Source organism: Vulpes vulpes, chromosome 1 (genome assembly GCF_048418805.1).
Source record: "Vulpes vulpes isolate BD-2025 chromosome 1, VulVul3, whole genome shotgun sequence".
Lineage (NCBI taxonomy): Eukaryota > Metazoa > Chordata > Mammalia > Carnivora > Canidae > Vulpes > Vulpes vulpes.
In genome coordinates, this window is record NC_132780.1 from 36,351,505 (window position 1) to 36,371,182 (window position 19,678).

At 41.2% G+C, this 19,678-nt stretch overlaps 1 long non-coding RNA gene across 1 annotated transcript in view; it reads right to left on the reverse strand.

Annotated features, from left to right (window-relative positions):
- Nucleotides 1-411: 411 nt before the first annotated feature.
- Nucleotides 412-19,678, reverse strand: part of LOC140599473 (uncharacterized) — a 37,349-nt gene continuing 18,082 nt past the window's right edge. Inside the window, exons 2-3 of the long non-coding RNA XR_012002366.1 lie at nt 7,051-7,091; nt 412-2,508 (exon numbers count right to left, since the gene is read on the reverse strand). This is a non-coding gene — a long non-coding RNA (uncharacterized lncRNA). The remainder of the gene's footprint in view (nt 2,509-7,050; nt 7,092-19,678) is intronic.

Sequence of the window (19,678 nt, forward strand, 5' to 3'; positions counted from 1 at the left end):
TAATGCATGAAAATAGGGAGGAAATAGCTTTGGCAATTTGTTCCTTTATTCAGGTTCAAACTTTTCATAAAGGTAGAAAACAGTTTTAAGGATAAAAACTATCAGCATTTTGGGGCAGCTGGGTGGCTCAGTCGGTTAAGCATCTGCCTCCGGCTCAGGTCACGATCCTGGGGTCCTGGGATCGAGGCCTGCATCGAGGCCCACCTCAATCCCTATATCCTCATCAATCCTGCTTCTCCCTCACCTCCCCACTTGTGCTGTCTGTCTCACAAATAAATAAATAAGATCTTTCAAAAAAATTTTCATCATTTTATTGTGCTCTTTTAGTTTCCTGTGAGTCTGGGAAAACAGGGTCGATGTCTTCTTAATATTCAGCATGACGTCTGATGTATAGAAAGTGCCTGACCAATGTTTCTTGGGTAAGCATATTTATATTTGTTATTAGTAATAGTATCAACATTTTGCCTTATTCCCCTCAAGGCTGCTGTAACAAAATAGCATGGACTGAGTGGCTTATAAAACAATAGAAATTAATTTTTCACAGTTCTGGAGACTGGCAAATCCAAGATCAAGATGATAGCTCACAGACAGCCGACTTTTCACTATGACTTCACATGGCACATGGGGCAAGGGATCTCAGGGGTCTCATTTATGAGGGTGCTCATCCCATTCATGAAGGCTCTGCCCTCATGACCTAAGCTCCTTCCAAAGGCCCACCTCCTAATACCATCACATTCAGGATTTGGTTTCAACATACGAATTCTGAAGGGAACATTTCCATAGAGTGCAATACATGATCAACTTCTCAAGGATGTGATCTCACTGGATGACTACAGTCACCCAGGGAGGTGGTAAGTAAGGAAATGTTTTTAACTCCATTACATGTTACATCTTGCCTTTGACCCAGTATTAGCCAGGACATACTTTCTTATTTTTACAGTGAAAGAAAACTGTTAACAGATACATTTTCTATCTCATAAAAGTATGTATTCTTTTGGTAGATGGATGATGGAGACAGTGGGCAGTATAAGTATGTATTCTCAACTCTTTAAAAGTCCATAAAAGAGTAGAGGGGGAGGAGCCCTGAAAGTCAAGCTTCTCCATTTCACAGATAAGGAAACTGAGGCCACGGAGCTATTTAATATAGGGCCAGGATTATAACCTCTGGACTGCTGGGCCTCTGGACTTCTATGTTTGGGTAGGGGCCTGGAATTTGCTCATTGGTGTGCATACCTGAAAATTCCATCTCATTCTAAATGGTAGACCTCACATATCTGCACAGCTAAAGTTGGATTGTGGGGGCTTCTCTTGTCCAGCTCATCTTCCCTAAATAGTTATGTTCCAGGGGAAGGTGATCTTCAAGGTCAATAAAAAATAGCACATTCAAAAAAATATATATCTGCCTATTTTTTCATACCATTATTGAACAATGCTATCCAGGTGTCCAAATATAATAACCTGTCCTTGTTTTATTTTTTCCCAGAAGAGGAAACAGGGGCCCTGAGAGCTTAAATACTGCATGGGATTTTGTTAGCCAAGTCAACATCTGTTTGCTTCTTAACAATGAGTCACGTCTATTCCCTATAACTAGGGCAGGAGGGCAGCTGGAACTTCCCAGCCCACTCCTTGGTCACTGCTTCCTGTTTCTGCTGCTTTTATCCTCTATGGCACAGCTTCATTGGCAAAAAAGTGAAACAGATACAACTCCCAGGGTAGGTGCCCGTATGGAGTCCCATGTTTTAGGTTCATGTTATGGTAAATTTAGGGCAAGATGTATGTCTGTCTTTACCAACAGTGTGAATAATTGAATCTCTTCCCAAGTTTTATTGCTCAACATTCCACCCAGAAAGGAACAACCAAGCACACTCAGTCTATCAAAGTCCATTGGTGAGTGTCAGATGCAGAGCTTGTCCTGTGTGAAGAGGCTAAATGGATGGGTCATCACTGAAGGAAAGAAAAAACACCTGAAAATGTGCCTGAAAAGCAAAGCAAAGCAAAGCAAAGCAAAGCAAAGCAAAGCAAAGCAAAGCAAAGCAAAACAAAAACAAAAACAAAAACAAAAAAACGAAAAATCCCAAAAGCAAAAACAATCCTTAAAAGCAGAGACCAGATAAGTGTTGAGACACAAAGTCTTGTTCGCTGATCTTGCTTGTTCCTGAAACTTGAAAGCACAGGGATCTCATTTAGGAGGGCTGTGTGAGTGTGTGGTGGCAACCCTGAGGATCCAAGGAAGGGGTCTCTTTGAAGACGCACTGACTTGCTCTAGCATGTCTGGGGCACTCCCTTTAGCCCTTAAAAGAACATACTCCCATACACAGCTGTCCCATTTGCATCCCATGTATACAACTTGAATTATCCAATGGCCTGGCTCATGCCCTATTGAGACTCACTGTCTAGGACAATGGGCAGCCCAGAACAAATAAATGTTCAGCAGATACTACTTTAACTGAATGAATTCCAAGTTTTCAGATGCCGCTGAATAGGAACACTTGTTCTTCAAGGCTTCACCTGCCAAGGGGAAAAAAAAAATCAAGAGCTGGTTAAGTCACAGCAGGATTAAATTCTAGCATCCATTCATTTTCTAATTGGCATTTGGACTCAAAGGGCTTTCATTCCCTCTCAGTTTCTTGAAAACAAAGTAAAGCAAGACAAAACAAAAACAAAAAATAAACTAAACAAAACTCCTATGACTCCCAAAAAGAGCCAAAAATAATGAGTAAGTGTCTGGTCTAGGCCAGTAGATGTCCCTAATGTCTGGGGGCACAGGGCTGAAGTGTGGATGGAGGGAGAGAAGGAGGGGGTGTCCCTTCTCCCCCACACCTGCTCTGGCCCCAGTGTGAGAGACTTGGAGGGCACAGGTGGTCAGCCCAGCATGCAGGTCCAAACCCCATGCCCATCAAGCTCCCTGGCAAACACTTGTTTCTAGAGTTGTGTACACCACACAGGGTTAGCCACTACGGGAGAACAGATGGGGGGTGGGAGAGGTCCATCAGGCCCTGGAATTGGTCCAGTGTTATTTGGGCATGGGATGTAGGGTCTTGGGTGCCAGGAGCACAGTCTGGGTGGGGTGGGAGGGGTGCTGTGTATGGGTGGGCACGGATGCTGCTAGGCAGGTTCCCTTGATCCCTGGGACACCTTGCCCTGTGAGGAGCATGGCTGGAAGAAGTTTCCCTAAAAGTTACGGTCCGGGACAGGAGTCCCAGTCTCTCAGAACGACAGGCAAGTCCTGTTCAAAGAGCACCCAAAGAATTTGTTTAAAATTCAGATTCCTCGACTCTCTTCTCAGATATTCTGGTGCAGCAGCTTTGTGGTGAGGCCCAGGAATCCTCTGTGCAATCAGAGGGGGATCGTCTGCTCCTTCCTGGCTTGGCTGCTCATCTAAGGGATGTTTACCACCAAAAGCAGGGCCTGTTTGGTGTGTCCTCTTCCTGCATTGGCCTCCTGCAGGCCCTGAGTGACTCACCCTCCTCCTGCCTTTGCTGGCCCCTCTCTGTGGTGGTTGCCAGCGCCCCCGTGGTGCTCCTGCAGACACTGCCTGCTGCCCTACCCCACTGCCACCGCTGCTCTTGCTGATCTGTCCCTCGCTTGGTGTGGGGGACCTTGTTGTCGTTCCCGTGGGCACTGCTATCGGGCTGCCCTCCCTGTGCTGTTTCTGCTGCATAAAGGAGGGCCCTCTGAGCTCCAGGTTCCCTACCTTTCCTCTCTAAGCTGGCACTAAGTGACGGCAGCACTGGGCGCCCCCAGATATGGCCTCGTGGCGCCCACCCCTCCGAATAGTTCTTGGACGTGTGCTCTGAGACCTGAGAAGGGCCCCTTGCTTTTCAATATCCCTATTTATTAGGATGCGTCTCCCCTCACCCCTCCTAGAATTTAGGGCAGTCCATTTAGCCTTTCAAAGTTTCTGAATCTCAGTGTCCAAGACTTGGCTCTAAGCCCTAAGGCCCTTCTCTCCACCCCCCCCCCCTTTTTTTCAGGGAGTCCACATTACCTCCTACACTTCCTGGATTCCTGAAATAGGTAGGTCTGTAAACTGGGCTTCCTATGAACTTTGGCACATTTACAGGGTAGATTTCTCACAGGCTTAGATAAATCATTGAGGAATCACTCCCTACTATTTTGGTGAACTTATAAAAGACCGTTGAGAAGTCTGAACACTGGAGAAGGCCAAAAATTATATAATTTGCACAGGTTTGGGGCACCTGGTGGCTCAGCGTTTGAGCATCTGCCTTCAGCTCAGGTTGTGATCCCAGGATCCTGGGATCAAGTCCCACATGGGGCTCCCTGCATGGAGCCTGCTTCTCTCTCTGCCTGTCTCTACCTCTCTCTCTGTGTCTCTCATGAATAAATAAATTAAATCTTGACAAAAAAAAATTTGCACAGGTTTACCAGAGCAGTTTTAACATATTTTTGTGTGTGTATATCATCTATATCTATATCTATACCTACGTCTATATTTATCTATCTATCTGCATTAATGAGATTGCTGGCTTCATATGTTATAGAATAATATTTGAGATATTTATTCAAGTTTGTTCCTGGGTTGATTTTCTTATTTCTTTGCCTTTATTCTGATCAATTGATTTATATATTATATATAAATATATATATAATATATTTATATATTATATATTTATATATTATATATAAATTTATATATAATATATATTTATATAATATATATGTATATGTGTATATACATATATATATTTTTTCCTATGCTTTTCATTATTTCTGAGGAAAAGTGAAAAACACTAGACAGAGAATCAAATGTTTGCCCTTTGAATGGCAAATCCACTAGTCTGGGCAAAAGAGAGAAAATTTAGAATAAACATACCAGATTAAACCAGTTTTCTGCTTGGCAAGTAGAGAAGAATTTCCAGGAGAGAGGAGGGAAGTGTGAGAGAGTCAAGACTTGGAGCCTTTGATAAGGGGTCTGGCCAAGGTTCTGAGGGTAGGGAGACGAGAATCACTTCCCCACTTCTCCCCATCAGAGGTTTTGGGGAGAGAAGGTCAGAGAGGTCAACAATATCAGTCTGGGGAGCCAGGCAGAAGTCAGAATTTCTACAGGATCCCCATGTAGTGGGGATAAAGAATTTCTTCAAAGGCCAGGGCAGCATAAGAGCAGCGGAATATTTTATGTGGCCAAGCACTGCACAGTCATGGAAGAAATCTGCTGGGCTGAGTGATCCTGTAGTAGATGGTAAAGGGCACAGCAGGGACAGTTGGTCCTGCGCAGAGCAAGGATGCAACACCAGATGGGAATGAAGCTGTGTAAGTGGAGGCCGCCAGGATATGTGACTGACCACACCTGATGTGTCTTCCTTCATTTTTAAGAATCATCTTGCTGTATGTATTTCAAGAGTACAGTGTAAGAAGTGCTGTATTTCATCTTTTCTTCAAATAACATCTCTGCCCTGTCATCTGTCCTTCTGAGATCCCAGTAAAATGCATGAGATCTTCTTGATGCATTCTCTATGCTTCTCACTTCCTCTTTTGTCTTTTTCATCCTTATATCTTTGTGTTTCATTCTGGATTAAATCACTAATTCTTTTTTCAGCTATGTCTAGTATCGCTTAAGTCTGTTGATTAACTTCCTTTTTTTTTTTTTTAAATTTTTTTATTTATTTATGATAGTCACAGAGAGAGAGAGGCAGAGACACAGGCAGAGGGAGAAGCAGGCTCCATGCACCGGGAGCCCGACGTGGGATTCGATCCCGGGTCTCCAGGATCACGCCCTGGGCCAAAGGCAGGCGCCAAACCGCTGCGCCACCCAGGGATCCCTTTTTTTTTTTTTTTTTTTTTTTTTTTTTTTATAAAGAGAGTGTGTAAGTGAGTGCACAAGCTGGGGGGGGGGGGCAAAGGGAGAGGGGGAGAAAGAATCTCTTCAGCAGTCTCCATGCCCAACCTGGAGCCTGTTGCAGGACTTGATCCATGACCCTGAGACCATCACCTGTGCCCAAGGGTTGGAAGCTTAATTGACTGAGCCACCCAGGCACTCCTGTTGATTGACTTCTTGATTCCAAGTATCAAAATTTTCATTTCTAAGATATTGAATTTGCCACTTGTTTCCTATTTTCTGCCAAAATTTTAAAGTTTGACTTTTATCTCATTAAACCTGGCAAACACAGTTCCTACCTGTATTTTAAAATCCCAATATCTGGATCCTCTGCAGCCTATTTTTGTTGCCTTTGGATTACATTCATGGCATCTAGTTTCCATAAGTGCCCAGATACCTTTCTTTGTGTGCAACACATAGTTCTTGGCAAATATTTTTTTCTTTTTTTTTAAAGATTTTATTTATTTATTCATGAGAGACACACAGAGAGAGGCAGAGACATAGGCAGAAGAGCTCCTCACAAGGAGCTTGATGTGGGACTCAATCCCAGGAACCCAGGATCATGACCAAAGGCAGATGCTCAACTGCTGAGACACCCAGGCATCCTAGCAAATATTTTTCAAACACAAAGTGCACAAATAATTTGAAGCCCAGAATGATGTTTGGTCCACCAAAGATAATATTTAATTTCTTTAGCCAAGTGCTTGGGACATTAATACTTCAGAACAAAATTTATCCAAGTTCCAGACCTGATATGTTCCAGGCCACTCAGTATATCTGTAGTTCCTAAAGGGAAGAGTTTATCTCTGGCTTATTCTAACTTCTAGGGTGCAGTTCTTGGAGCTACCAGTCCAAAGTGAGGGACAGTTTATGGAATTCCTATCTTGCAAGCAAGACACTGGACACTGATGTTTTTCCTCCCAGCTCTTTAAAGGCATCAAAAGTATGGCTCAGTTTCTTGGCCATCTTTTTTCCAACTGGCAAATAACTCCAATCCAAAAATGGCTATAGTACCAAGCTTATCTGTCTGGATTCCCATCCCTTCTATATCTGGGACTGGTTAATCGTTGTTATCCTGTTGGTCCTGTGATGCTTTCAAGACTTTTTGTCTCTGAAGATTTCATCCAGCTTTCCTAGTCATCATTTATGAGAGGATTGGTCTGCATTCCCTAGTCTTCCAACAGAAGCAGAAGTTTTTATTAAAAATGCCTTACCAGACTTAAAGCCGAGTCATCTTGAGGCTCTGGCCTTGATTCTGTGGAAAAAAAAAAAAAAAAAAAAAAGACGAGGTTGGATGAGACAGACTCTCAGGAGCCATGGTGATCTGGGGCCATAGACTATGATGAGACTTTAAAAAGAGGACTGTACTGTATTTTAATATCCTTGGACAGATTCAAATGAATCTTCAGAAAGACAAAATGCAAATGTGGTCTTGTTAGAGTTTGCTGATGAGCCTGAGTTTTTTGAGAGTCTGAGGAATACCTAAGAAGGAAAAAGGAAAGCAAGCTATTTTTAATGACCTTATGACTTTGAATTTCTAATGGGAGTCAGCCTACCGGCCTGGGCTTAGGTTACTTGGCAGAGAGGACCCTGTTATTGTGACAAACTGGCTCATGCCTTAAACCTGCATTCACGTGGGAGTAAGGGTGAGGAGGGAGGGGTACACTATGCTCTGTAGGAGGAAGCCACATTCTATAGAAAGGCCTACTTTGTCCCTCACCTGGAGGGGGGATGCTTGTGGGATAACTGCTAGTACCAGCCCAGTTGCCACCCCCCTCTCCTTGCCTGTAGGAAGCTGAGCACTTCACCATGAAGTGCACCATGAAGAGAACCCTCACGGTTCATGATGTGTGACTTGAAACAGGCTTGAGACATCTTGAGGGACCCGAGAGAGCCTCCATTCTACAAGAACCTTTGGGCAGTTGCACCATTTACTTTGCTCCAGACAGACACCCCTACTCCAGAGACTGGGAGGTAAACTGGAAGAGGAAGAGGGGATGACCTGGCAGTCTGCTGGTGTGAGCTATTACTTCAAGCCAAGATGACCACTTCCCTTATTTTTGTCCTGAACATACTCTATCAGAGACGGTCTCTCAGTGACCACCAGAGCTGGGACTCCCTGCACTCAGGCAACCTGATGAGGCTGGGGAGAGCCCGGCCAGGCAGCCTTGCACTGCTTGTTGTACAACAGCTTTTGCGCTGCAGAGGCGAACACGTGAGGTAGGTGATGCAGACAAGGAGCATTTATAATAAGGGTCCCGGACACTTGAAAAATCTGAAATAGAAACCGCTCAGCCTCAGGAACAAATTGGACTCGAGACTTGAACACCTCTGTTCCTCCATGTGTCTTATTTCAGGTTTCCCACCACCCCCCTCTCTGTGGACTAGCTTTTTCTATTTTTCTATGAACAAATGGAAAAATACAATTGCCGAGAATTACCAATGTTAGATTTCCACTCCAGCTACTAGAAAGACAAAGCTTTCTCTCTTTCTCTCTCTTCCAATTCCAAATTCTGGAGTCATTTGCCTTCCCCTGTCCCAATAGACCGTGGTCATGGGGCAGGGCCATGAAACAGAAGGATGACATCAGGGTCCATCCCTTTAATCATCTGGCTGGACAGCAGTTCACAGGAAAGGTGTTGGGGATATGGAGGGTGGTGCTAAACGGCATTATTAAAAGGGCTCCACCAAGGAAAGCTCTTTGATAAGATCCAAATTGTTATATTTATGAACATTCTGGAAAAATTCTCTATTCAATCAAGAACTGATAAGCAAGTCACTAATAGATTATAGCCACAAAATAATTATGATTGATTGGATAATAGCTAACGGATGTCGGTTATGGAATTTCTTAAATTTGTGTTTAATATCTGAGTCTGTATATTATTTTGGCTTATATAGAAAAAAAATCCCAGATGTTTTAAAGAGCATCACCAGAAAAATATGCATGAAAATATTAACAGAATCATATTGATTTAGTTGCTGGGAGGATGTCCAGTCCAATTTCCTACTTTACTGATGAAGGAACCGAGAAGCTGAGTGACAGGATTGTAAAGATATATATTTTTAAAATTTTATTTATTTATTCATGAGAGACACAGAGAGGCAGAAACACTGGCAGAGGGAGAAGCGGGTTCCCTGCAGTGAGCCTGATGCAGGACTCGATCCCAGGACCCTGGGATCACGACCTGAGCCAAAGGCAGATGCTCAACCACTGAGCCACCCAGGTGTCCCTAGTAAAGATATTTTTAAAGCTACTTTTAGAGGAGGTCCCTGGGTGGCTCTGTCAGTTAATCATCTGATTCTTGATTTTAGGGTCATGGGTTCAAACCCCACATTGGACTCCATCAGATAAATAAACAAATGAACAAAGCTACTCTTAGATTTTCATCCTAAGTGCTTAAAAAATATCTTTGAAAATAGTGGTTAAAAAAAAAGACTAAGGACAAATAATGGAGCAGATAGCCTGTTACAAAGAATTGGGAGTATTGAACGATTTGATGAAAGAAGATTATTTAATTTTTTTATATATATATACCAGAGTAGAAACGGTTTATTTTCAGCAACATTACTCTTGCTTCGGGTGTGTATCTATTATCTGTTAAGCTGATCCTCGCAAATTGTCCCAATTCTTAGACAAAGGCAATTGATTCATGGGTCTCTTAGAAAGAAAAACTAGTTGGGTGTGTTACAGCCACATGAATCATGTGGGATACTGCTTAAAGCTATATTTATCATGGATGAAAGAATGTTTTTAAGGGAAACTATGAGTCTACCTAAAATTACACGGTTCACCTCTATTCACAGGGACTCATTTTTTTCAGGATGTTGTTGAGTGTGCTGCAAAAATACTTTCTAAACTGTTAGCACTGCAGGAAGAAGCTCTGCAAGGGTTGCTAGAAGTCACCCTGAGAAGCTGGGATTTCTCCTGGAAGCTCACATTTCTTGTCTTTGTTTTAACTGCCTTCTCGAATCCTCTTGCTACCGGGTTACATGTCTTCGGCTGCATTTAAACTTTTCCACTTGTCACCTATCTTTTTTTCCTCTAATCCAAACTATAAACCACAGTCACGTGAGGATCCTTCTATGCCAGTTGTGTCCTCTTCCTGCCTCAAGAAGCTTCGGTGGCTCCCTCTGACCTCCAAGATTAAATTCCAGCCCCTCATCCTGAATTTCAGCATCCTAGCATATGACATATGTCGTTGGCCATGCTTCTTTATACTTTTAAAACTTCTTCTTTACCTCGGGAAGGAGAAAAGAAGATGAGGTTCAGAGTGTGCATGAAGCATTTCAGGCTCGACCTTCACGATAAAGTTTTATCACATTTATCTTCTATTCAGAGGCTGCCATGACTCTTCTTAAGAGGCAAGGACAAAAGCAGCTGGCCAGTAACGAAGGCATGGACAGCCAGACCAGTTTTCTGCCAGGAATTTACCTCTAGGGAGGCTGAGCATTGGCTGGGCTCACCCTGTAACTTTTGTTTTCTTTTAATCCCACTCCCTCTCCAAGCCAGGAGCTAGTTCTTTCCAGAGCCTGTTCTCAATGGTCATCCCCTTGCCGACTGTGTGGAGGCTGGCCCTTGGAGCCCTTTTCTGTCCTTGCGATCTGACGCTGTCTCTGCTGTGACTCGTGGCTACTCATTTATTCTTATGCTTGCTCACTATTTCCAGGCTTCATCTTGGTCGTTTTGGTGCCCCTCCTCCCTTTGAGTGCTCCAAACCACCAGCACGCACGTGAGAAGCCACATGCTGCAGTGGTTAAGAGCACAGGCTCTCTTAACCCAACCGTCTGGGTTTGCAACCCAGCACTCTGCTGCACTGGTTGTGTGGCTGAGGCAGGTCACATACCCACTCTGGGCCTCCATTTCTTAATCTGTAAAATGGAGCTAGGATACCACCTCCTCATGGGCTTGTGGTGGGGCTTACTTGAATCACTATGAGTATAGTGATTAGTTAATCTCAGCTGAGCTATTCTACCTCCAGGAAGTCCAGTCTCTAATACCACAGTTCTTCATGGAAACTTCTGACTCTTTTTGGGGCGTGGCCAAGCCCTGAGCTGGATTGGTTTCTCTCAGTTAAAATTTGCATCTGCCCTCCTTTACTTCTTCTTCTTTTCCTTTTTCTTTTCTTTTTTAAGATTTATTTATTTATTTGAGAGAGAGAGAGAGAGAGAGAGCAAGGGAAGGGGCAGACGGAGAGAGAATTTCAAGCAGACTTCACACTGAATGGGGAGCCCACTGCAGGGCTCGATCTCATGACCCTGAGATCATGACTTGAGCTGAAACCAAGAGTTGGATCGTTGCTCAGCCGACTGCACCACCCAGGCACCTCCTTCCTTTTCTTCCCTTAAAACAAATCTCTTCTTTGATTTCCATGGATTATGATGGCCCCATAATCTTTCATGTGTCTCAACCACTTGAATGGCTTTTTCTGAAATATCATGGCCTTTCCTGTATTAGCTACCTATTTTGATGCTGAATCTTGTATTGACCAGTATTGTTCCTTGACCAATTCTTACCTCTCTATTTATTCTTTCCAACCACATTGAAAACATGGAAGGACCAATAATCATCACTTTGAATCATTCATAGTCTTCAGAACAGTAGACATTGAATCAGTATTTATTTGTCTGAATGAATTGTTTGAATAATGACACTCTTCTTAAAGAGCTTAGGAGCCTTTCAGAATGGTTTTGGAGGTATTGACTTGAGAAGAGGAGATTTGATGGGTGAAAACGTCTTGATTGCCAGCATTCCTTGTGCTTCTCTGGATCATGGTCTGGCTAGCCTGAAAGATCTGAAGGCAGGAAGAACCATCACTGTCCACTGGGGAAGTGGCATCACACTGCCCTTAGGAAGAAGTGAGTTCACAAGCTCTGTCAGCAGACGTGACCTAATAACTGAATGAGAGTATAAAGAAAAAGGGATTATGAAAAAAAGCCCCCCAAACAAAATACTGGTTGAAGTATTTGGAGTATGAGAGCCAAGGAATCTGACCTGAAGATGACTTTACAGGCTCTGACTCAGTGAGCGAGTTGTCTTTCCCCTTCCAGCCTCAGCCTGCTACCATGTAAAATGAAAGTATGGGCTGGATCTTGTTTTCATTTTCTCTATGACAATAAATACATATGTGTGGGCATATTGTTTTTAATAGATCTTAATGATGGTATCACTTTGTATTTTATTTTTTATTATTTTAAAAATATCCTATTTATTTATTTGAGAGAGAGACAGAGAGATAGCAAAAGACAACAGGAGTTGGGAGGACAAGGAGAAGTAGACTCTCCTGCCAAGCAGAGAGCCCAATGTGGGGCTCGATCCCAGGACCCTGGGATCATGAATCAAACTGAAGGCAGTTGCTTAAATGATTGAGCTACCCAGGTAACCCTGTATTTTATTTTTACTGATACTTGTACTTGCAAAGTTGCCTTTGAACCCCGAGACAAAGAATATCCTCACTAAACCAGTGTCCCCTTATCTCCCCGGTGAGACCACCATCCACTCATCGTTTTAGCCAGAAATCTGGGAGTTCCTGATTCTTTCTCCAGCTCACTCTTCTCATCCTCTTGGTGAGCAAATCCTATAAGTTCTGCCCCAAATATAGATCCCCAACTTATCTGCCAAATCTCAGGCCTATCTATTCTTCCCATGTCATCTCTTTTACTTTCATCTTAATGCAAGCCACAGCAACTTTTCATTTAGATTTCTCAAGTAACCTTTCACTCTGCTCTCCTTCAATCTATTTTTAGCACGGCAGCCAGAGTTATCTTGGAAAACCATAAATTTGATCATACCTCTTTCCTGCTTAAGAAACTTCAGTATTTTCCTTTTGTGCTTACAATAAAATTTAAATTCATCGCAATAGCCTGCAGGGTGATAGCATCTGGCCTCTGCTTGCTTCTCTAAGCACAGTCCAGGACACTCCATTTTACACACTTCCTCCGGCTACATTTTCCTCTTTTGAATTTCTGAAACAATCCTTGTTATTTCATAATTCACAGCCTTTGCCCTTGCTGTTTGTTTTTTGTAGAATGTCTTGGTCTTGCCTTTTGAAAGCTGAGCTCTTCCTCATTGATCAGAATTCGTACTTTGGGATTACATCAATGTGTATTTTTTTAAAAAGAAAAAAAAAACCTTACACCTATATATTTGTCTGTCACAATAATGTGTAATATCACACAGTTTCTGTTTTCAAAACTTAATCTGGCAAATTTGTCAATGACTTCATTAAAATTGATCTTTCAATATTCAGATCTAATAGAATTAAATAAAAATCTTACCACACAGTAATATCCAGATATTATAAAATCGGCCATATCATTGCTTTTTGGAAATAGATTCTAGTGGCTTTCAAATTCTTATTTTTTCTTCACTCAAAAAAATATACTGCACTAAAGTATCTTCACTAGAAAATTTATCATAAATTTGTTGTCATTGGGTAGAAGCTTCTAAAGATCTTGGCTGCAAAAGGCCAGACAAAATCATGAAATGGTAGCAAACATTGGCAATATTTGATACATTGCTTTAGACCAAGTGTCCAATTCTTGGTAAAAGTGATTGAGGCATTCAAACATGGTCCTTTTGATTTTGCTGTTGCTGCTGGTCTTTTTCAAAATTTGATTTTTTTTCCATGTAAATGCCCATTTTCTTATATTCATTGTCATATAAATATCAGTCATCTTTACATTTTGTGTAGGCTGATATTCAAGGAAAAAATTTAAATGCCTGGAGTTTCACACACATTGTTCAAAGCCACTTCTGTCTCTTTGCAAATCTATTTGTCTGATTAACCTCATCGAAAGCTCACTCCAGAAAAAAAGCTAATTCAGAAAAGAAAAATAGCCTCAGCTGAAAGCAAAATCTTGACTGATCTTCTTGTGTCCACATTTTCTTTTGGATCTTAGAGTACTTCAAAGGTTGGGATTAACTTTTTAAAATTTGCCTTTCCTCTGTGTACAGCTTCAAATGAACACTCCACTGTGTCCAGAAAAGCCTTTTCACTCTTCTACTGACACTGTGCTGCATTTCCCATCAATGAATCTTTTCAAAATGTTGAAAAGAAGGAATGCATTTTTTTTTCTTTCCCCAAAATATCACACATGAAGAAAAACTTCCAAAATAGCCAACTCTTCAAAGGTTTGGGAGGATGATTTGCACAAGGTACAGACAAGGATTTGGATTAACCTCTTTGATTTTTTAGCCAAACACTGCAGAGGGAGATAACTGTCATTACAGCATTTCTATGTCCTTGACCACGAGAGAGGTTTATGTCCAGTCCTTCCCCACGCAGTTGCGTTGTGACTTTCATGTGAGTTTAGCAGCAGTTATCCCAGAAATGGGAAAGAAACTCAAGAACCAGTCTTTTCTCTCTAATTTGCCATCCTCAATATGGACGTAAGTGAGCACTTCCCGTTTGATCACCGTGTGACACATGGCGTAGAGTGAATGGTATCAAAAGGAACCAAAGGTTAAGATCCCTGAATAGAGACCAAAGTTAACTCAGATTATTCCACATCTCCTTGAACCTCAGGTAGAAACAGATACAGGTCACTGAGAGTTCTCAATCAATTCAGGTTAGTGTAACTGGATACTATAGACCGGGTGGTTTAAGCAATAAACCTTAATTCCCACAGTCTGGAGGCTGGGAAATCCAAGATCAGGGTGCGGGTAGACCTGATATCTGGGGAGAGCACACTTGATACTTTGTACATGGTCATCTTCTTGTGGTAGCTTCACATGGTAGAGAGTAGACAGTGCAGGGCAGGTCATCTCCTGTGTCTTTCCTCATAAGACCAGGAAGCCCATTGTGAGGGACCCACCCTCAAGCAACACCACAAGAGACACCAAGAGACACCACATTGGGGATGAAGGGATCAACTGACTTGGGGGGGACACAGACATTCAGATCATAGTACTGAGTCCGTGTGCATTAGGGGCTGATTGTATAGTGGTTCTTCAAATTAACTTCCATGTTGAAAACAGTGTGTTGTTAAAGGGTAGGTAATAAAAATGTGCTGATTTACATTTTACATGTATATTATCAAAACTCAACAGTAACTGTAGCAACTGTTTAGAACTTAGATCAAGAAAAAATTTTTTTTTTCTGGGAGAAGTAATTTATTATTGACATTGTTTAGACTTGTCAGTGTATGATGATGACAAAAAGCAGGCTAATTTTAGCCAGTTTTATTACTACTCCTAAAGTTTCTAAATACTAAAAACTAAATGCTAAAAACTCTGTTTCCCAGCTGTGGGTCCACACACGCCCCTAAGAGCAATCTTCCCTGGTTTGACTATGCATGCCCCCTGCATTTCATCTTCAGCTCCAAATTCTCTTTATCTCCTGGAGAGCATTTGTAACACTTTGCAATTATATATTAATTTGTTTGTTTATGTAAGGTGTGTGTCTCTTCCACTAGACTGTAGTTCATATTCCCTGTGAGGGAAGAAACTACATCTCTTCTGTTCACCTTTATATTTAGGTTCTTCCACAGTGCCTGGCAGATAGTGGGCTGGCAATAATATTTGTGGAATCGATGAATGAAGGGAGATTTCACAGTGGTTCATAAAGAGCAAAAGATCCCCAGAGGCTAGTGTTTCAAAGAAGTAACATTATTTACAAACACCTCCTTTGGGTTCTGTTACTCCTCAGAAGTATATTGAGAGTTCTGTTGAACACTCATATGATCCCATCAAAAGTGATCATCAGAAAGCATATTTCATTAAAGAATTTAATTGTGCTGCCTCCTCTTTAGTAAGTCCAGACATGTTCCATTTTAAATGAAGGCAGAGTATTAACTTGAATTCCACCAGGGAATGCAGGGCAGTTAGCACCCCCATATCCAGACACAGAGATGAAGCAAGATCTTTTGTAATTTGGGGATTTGAAATGAAAGCTGTTCTAGTTTTAGGAAGTGGATGGAGAGAGTGAAAAAAAATGGGAGGGCATGGTATCAGAATAATGACCTCGCTAAAATATCCACTTAAGAATCCCTGGAAACCTTGAATATGTTGAGTGGCAAAAGGAACTTTGCAGATGGGACTAGATTAAGGATTTTGAGATGAGATACGGAGATTACCCTGGAATATCTGGGATCCTTGTAGAGGAAAGAGGGAGACAGGGAAGTCAGAGAAGGAGAAGTGATACAGAGGTCACGGGGCGCCTGGGTGGCTCAGTTGGTTGAGTGTCTGCCTTTGGCTTGGGTCATGATCCCGGAACCCTGGGATCAACCCTGCATTGGGCTCCCTGCTCGGCAGGGAGTTTGCTTCTTCGTCTCCCTCTGCACCCCCACCCAGCCTGTGCTCTCTCTCGCTATTTCTCTCTCAAATAAATAAATAAAATCTTAAAAGAAAAAAAAAAAAAAAAAAGCAAAACAAAACGGAGGTCAGAGTCAAATTTAAAGACTCAGAGAGGCTCAAAGATGCTACATTGCTTCTGGATTGATATAGAGGAAGGGGTCATGAGCTAAAGAATGCAATAAGTGATCTCTAAAAATTGGAGGCTACAGAAGAAATGCAGTCTTGTTGACAATTTATTTTAGCCCAGTGAGATTGACTTCCGACTTGTGACTTCTAGAACTGTAAGATAACAAATTTGTGTTAAATCAAGCCATTTAATTGGTAGTAGTTTGCTACAATAATAGTACAACGGGTCCTGGAGCCAATCTGCTCAAGTTCTCTTGTGGGTGCTGAGTGCCTTAAGATGTGGCTGTTATCTGCAACAAAAGAGCTGAAGAGGGGGTGAGGGGAAATACTTTGAGCTTGGGCCTGGTAAGGGCACAGTGATGGTTACACTAAATCCCTTAATGTTGGTGAAACCAACCAATAACCAGCTATGTTGCTTGTACCAAGGTATAACAACCAGATTCTAGCATATTGTGATTATTTCTGTTCTGACATATATAGTTGTTCTCTGTATCATATTAGAAAAAGATTCATGCCAGCAAAACTCAATTCTCTACTTTTTATATGTGATGAAGATTCATTTTAAAATTTAAGTATTAAGGGGGTGCCTGGGTGGCCCAGTCAGTTAAGTGACTGCCTTTAGCTCAGGTTCTGGGATGGAGCTCCCCATGGGTTCCTGGTTCAGCCAGGAGCTTGCCACTCCCTGTCCCTCTGCCTGCCACTCCTCCTTCTCTCTTGCTCTGTGGAGTAAATAAATAAAATCTTTTTTAAAAAATTAAAAATTTAAGTATTAAATATATACACATATACACATAATTCTTAGCATTGCATAGAATGTGTTTTTTAGAATTCAATTCTTCATGTTTTAAAATAGAAGTATAGTGTTCCAAGACATAAAGCATATTCACATATTAGTTGCCATGCTATTGTTTTTTTGTTTTGTTTGGCTATTTTGACTACCCCAGGATGAAGAAAACTGAATGTAGAGTTAAACATTTCATGTAACGTCGGCTATTACAAAAGAAAACCATTTATTTATGAAATAGCCCAGCTATGGATTCTCTAGTCTTCTCTATTGCTAGATTTTAGAAGGAAAAAAAAAAAAAAAGAAAAAAGAAAAGAAAAGAAAAGGAATAAAATGAAGCATGAAATAGAAGAGAAAGTAGAATTTACACCACGATAGTGTGCTCATATTTTATCAGAGCCTGCCCATCCTTTCGCTGATACATTTTCCCCCCAGCTTGACATTTTAAAGGCTTATTTTAAATTTATCTCTTCTGTATTAACAGGTGAGAAGTAGCTGATTCAACATATAGCAACTACTCTGGTTACTTTCATCTAGATTTTCTCTTACAGGGTAATTGGGTTTCTGCAGCCCTAGACACATAATGATTGGAAATCATGGTAGCAATTCTATATGGAGCCATCTCAATTTATCCTTCCTCTGTGTGTTGTGTGTGTGTGTGTGTGTGTGTGTGTTGAAGTACTGGTCTATTCCTACAGCTATCTAGAAACGAATTCCATTTTGGAGTTAACTGAATTTAACTTCTACAAATGGAAGTGCTTTAAAAATGTTTATTTGCAACTGCTCTGCATTCTCAAAAAGGGTAGGAAATAACCTAACTTGATAGTTTTTCATGATCCACAGCACACACACTCTTGACTTTTAATTCCTTAAAGTCTTGGTATTTTATAAGCACTAGTTTCTTTCTTTCTTTCTTCTTTCTTTCTTTCTTTCTTTCTTTCTTTCTTTCTTTCTTTCTTTCTTTTTCTTCTTCTTCTTCTTCTACTTTCTTTCTTTCTTTTCTTTTTCTTTTCTTTTCTTTTCTTTTCTTTTCTTTTCTTTTCTTTTCTTTTCTTTTCTTTCTTTTCTTTTTTCTTTTTTCTTTTTTTTTCCCGTGCAAGGAAGTGACTGGTTTCATTTTACCGGGTGTTGTCTTTTTTTTCTCAGCTATGCTCCCTTACTGCTCATTCAATTGCTGAATAATTAAAAGCAGCTCTTTCCAGCCAAAAATGCTTTTCAAGTTAACATATTTTTTTCCTTAAATTTTTGTCCCCCGCTACTTACTTCTGCATCCAGTGTTGTTCCAGCTTGCTGAGCATTCCAGAGAGCGTTTCAGGTTAGCCAAGGGTTGGAAATATTGACCATGCTGACCTGAATTCTTTCCAGATGCATATTTGCATACCTTTAACTAGAGTGGTTATTTCTCACTAAAAGACCAAAACCTGGAAATAGTAGGACAAAATTATGTGCTTCTTCTTGGTGAGATATCAATGTTAGCATTTTACTTCCCCTTCCTGGTTTGCAGCCTGACCTTTGGAAGTGAAAGGACAATAATAAAATAATGACACATGAGAAGCAATGGGTTCTATCCCAGAACTATCTCTGGAGTGAAAGGAGGGGAAGATGGCATTAGGCTGGCATTGACCACTTAAAAGACTGAAGGAATCTGGTACATAATATTATGGATTTTGCTTTCTCATCTATAAAATAAAGAGGTTAGGGCACCTATGTGGCTCAGTCTGTAAAGTGTCTGCCTTAGGCTCAGGTGTTGATCCCAGGGTCTTGGGATGGAGCCCCGCATCATCAGGCTCCCTGCTCAGCCCAGAGCCTGCTTTTCCCTCTTCCTCTGCCTGCTGCTCCCCCACTCTTGTGCTCTCTCTCTTTGTCAAATATGTAAATAAAATCTAAAAAAGTAAATAAATTAAGTCAAGAGGTTAGATCAGGTGATTTATAAGAGGCTTCCTTACTCTTGGATATTCTATGGTTTATGACAACGGTTGAAGTCTGCGAAGAGTAGAAGATGCAGAAATGCCTGAAATTTGCTTCTTATTCCTAAACATTCTTGAATTCTCAATTGGAATGTCTTGGGTAAATGCCTTAAGCAACTAGATTTCCCTTGACTTATGAGGAATGCACAAAAGTTGACCTTTTTTAATACAATTATTAGTAAAAGGCATTTAAATGACACATTGGAAAGTCAGAAAATCAATAGCTTCCTTTTCATGTGTACAAATGTTTCTTATTAAGATGAAAATACTCCACAGATAATATCTTATTTGTTCGTACAACATCCGGAGGTGGGAAATGGTAGCAGTAATCCCAAGTGAATAAGGGAAGTTTGCTAAGTAACTATGTTTTCCTGGGTTCTTTTGGCTTTGGGCCTAACTGCTAGATGATGTTATTCAGGTAAATTAATGCATGACTAAGGTTAAAAAAAAAAAAAAAGGCAAGACTCTTGGTGACATCTTGTATCATTGGGAAATTTTATGAAGTCTAAGTGACTAACTTCGAGTCAGATAGGTCATGGGTTATTAAATTGAAGTCACCAAGTGAGCACTTTAGGGCTTTGGCTATGACTGCTGTATTATGTAGCACAAGGAAAATGGGGCAGGAAGTGAAGGGTGAATTTGAATGGAAGGGTAATGGTTATTAGAAA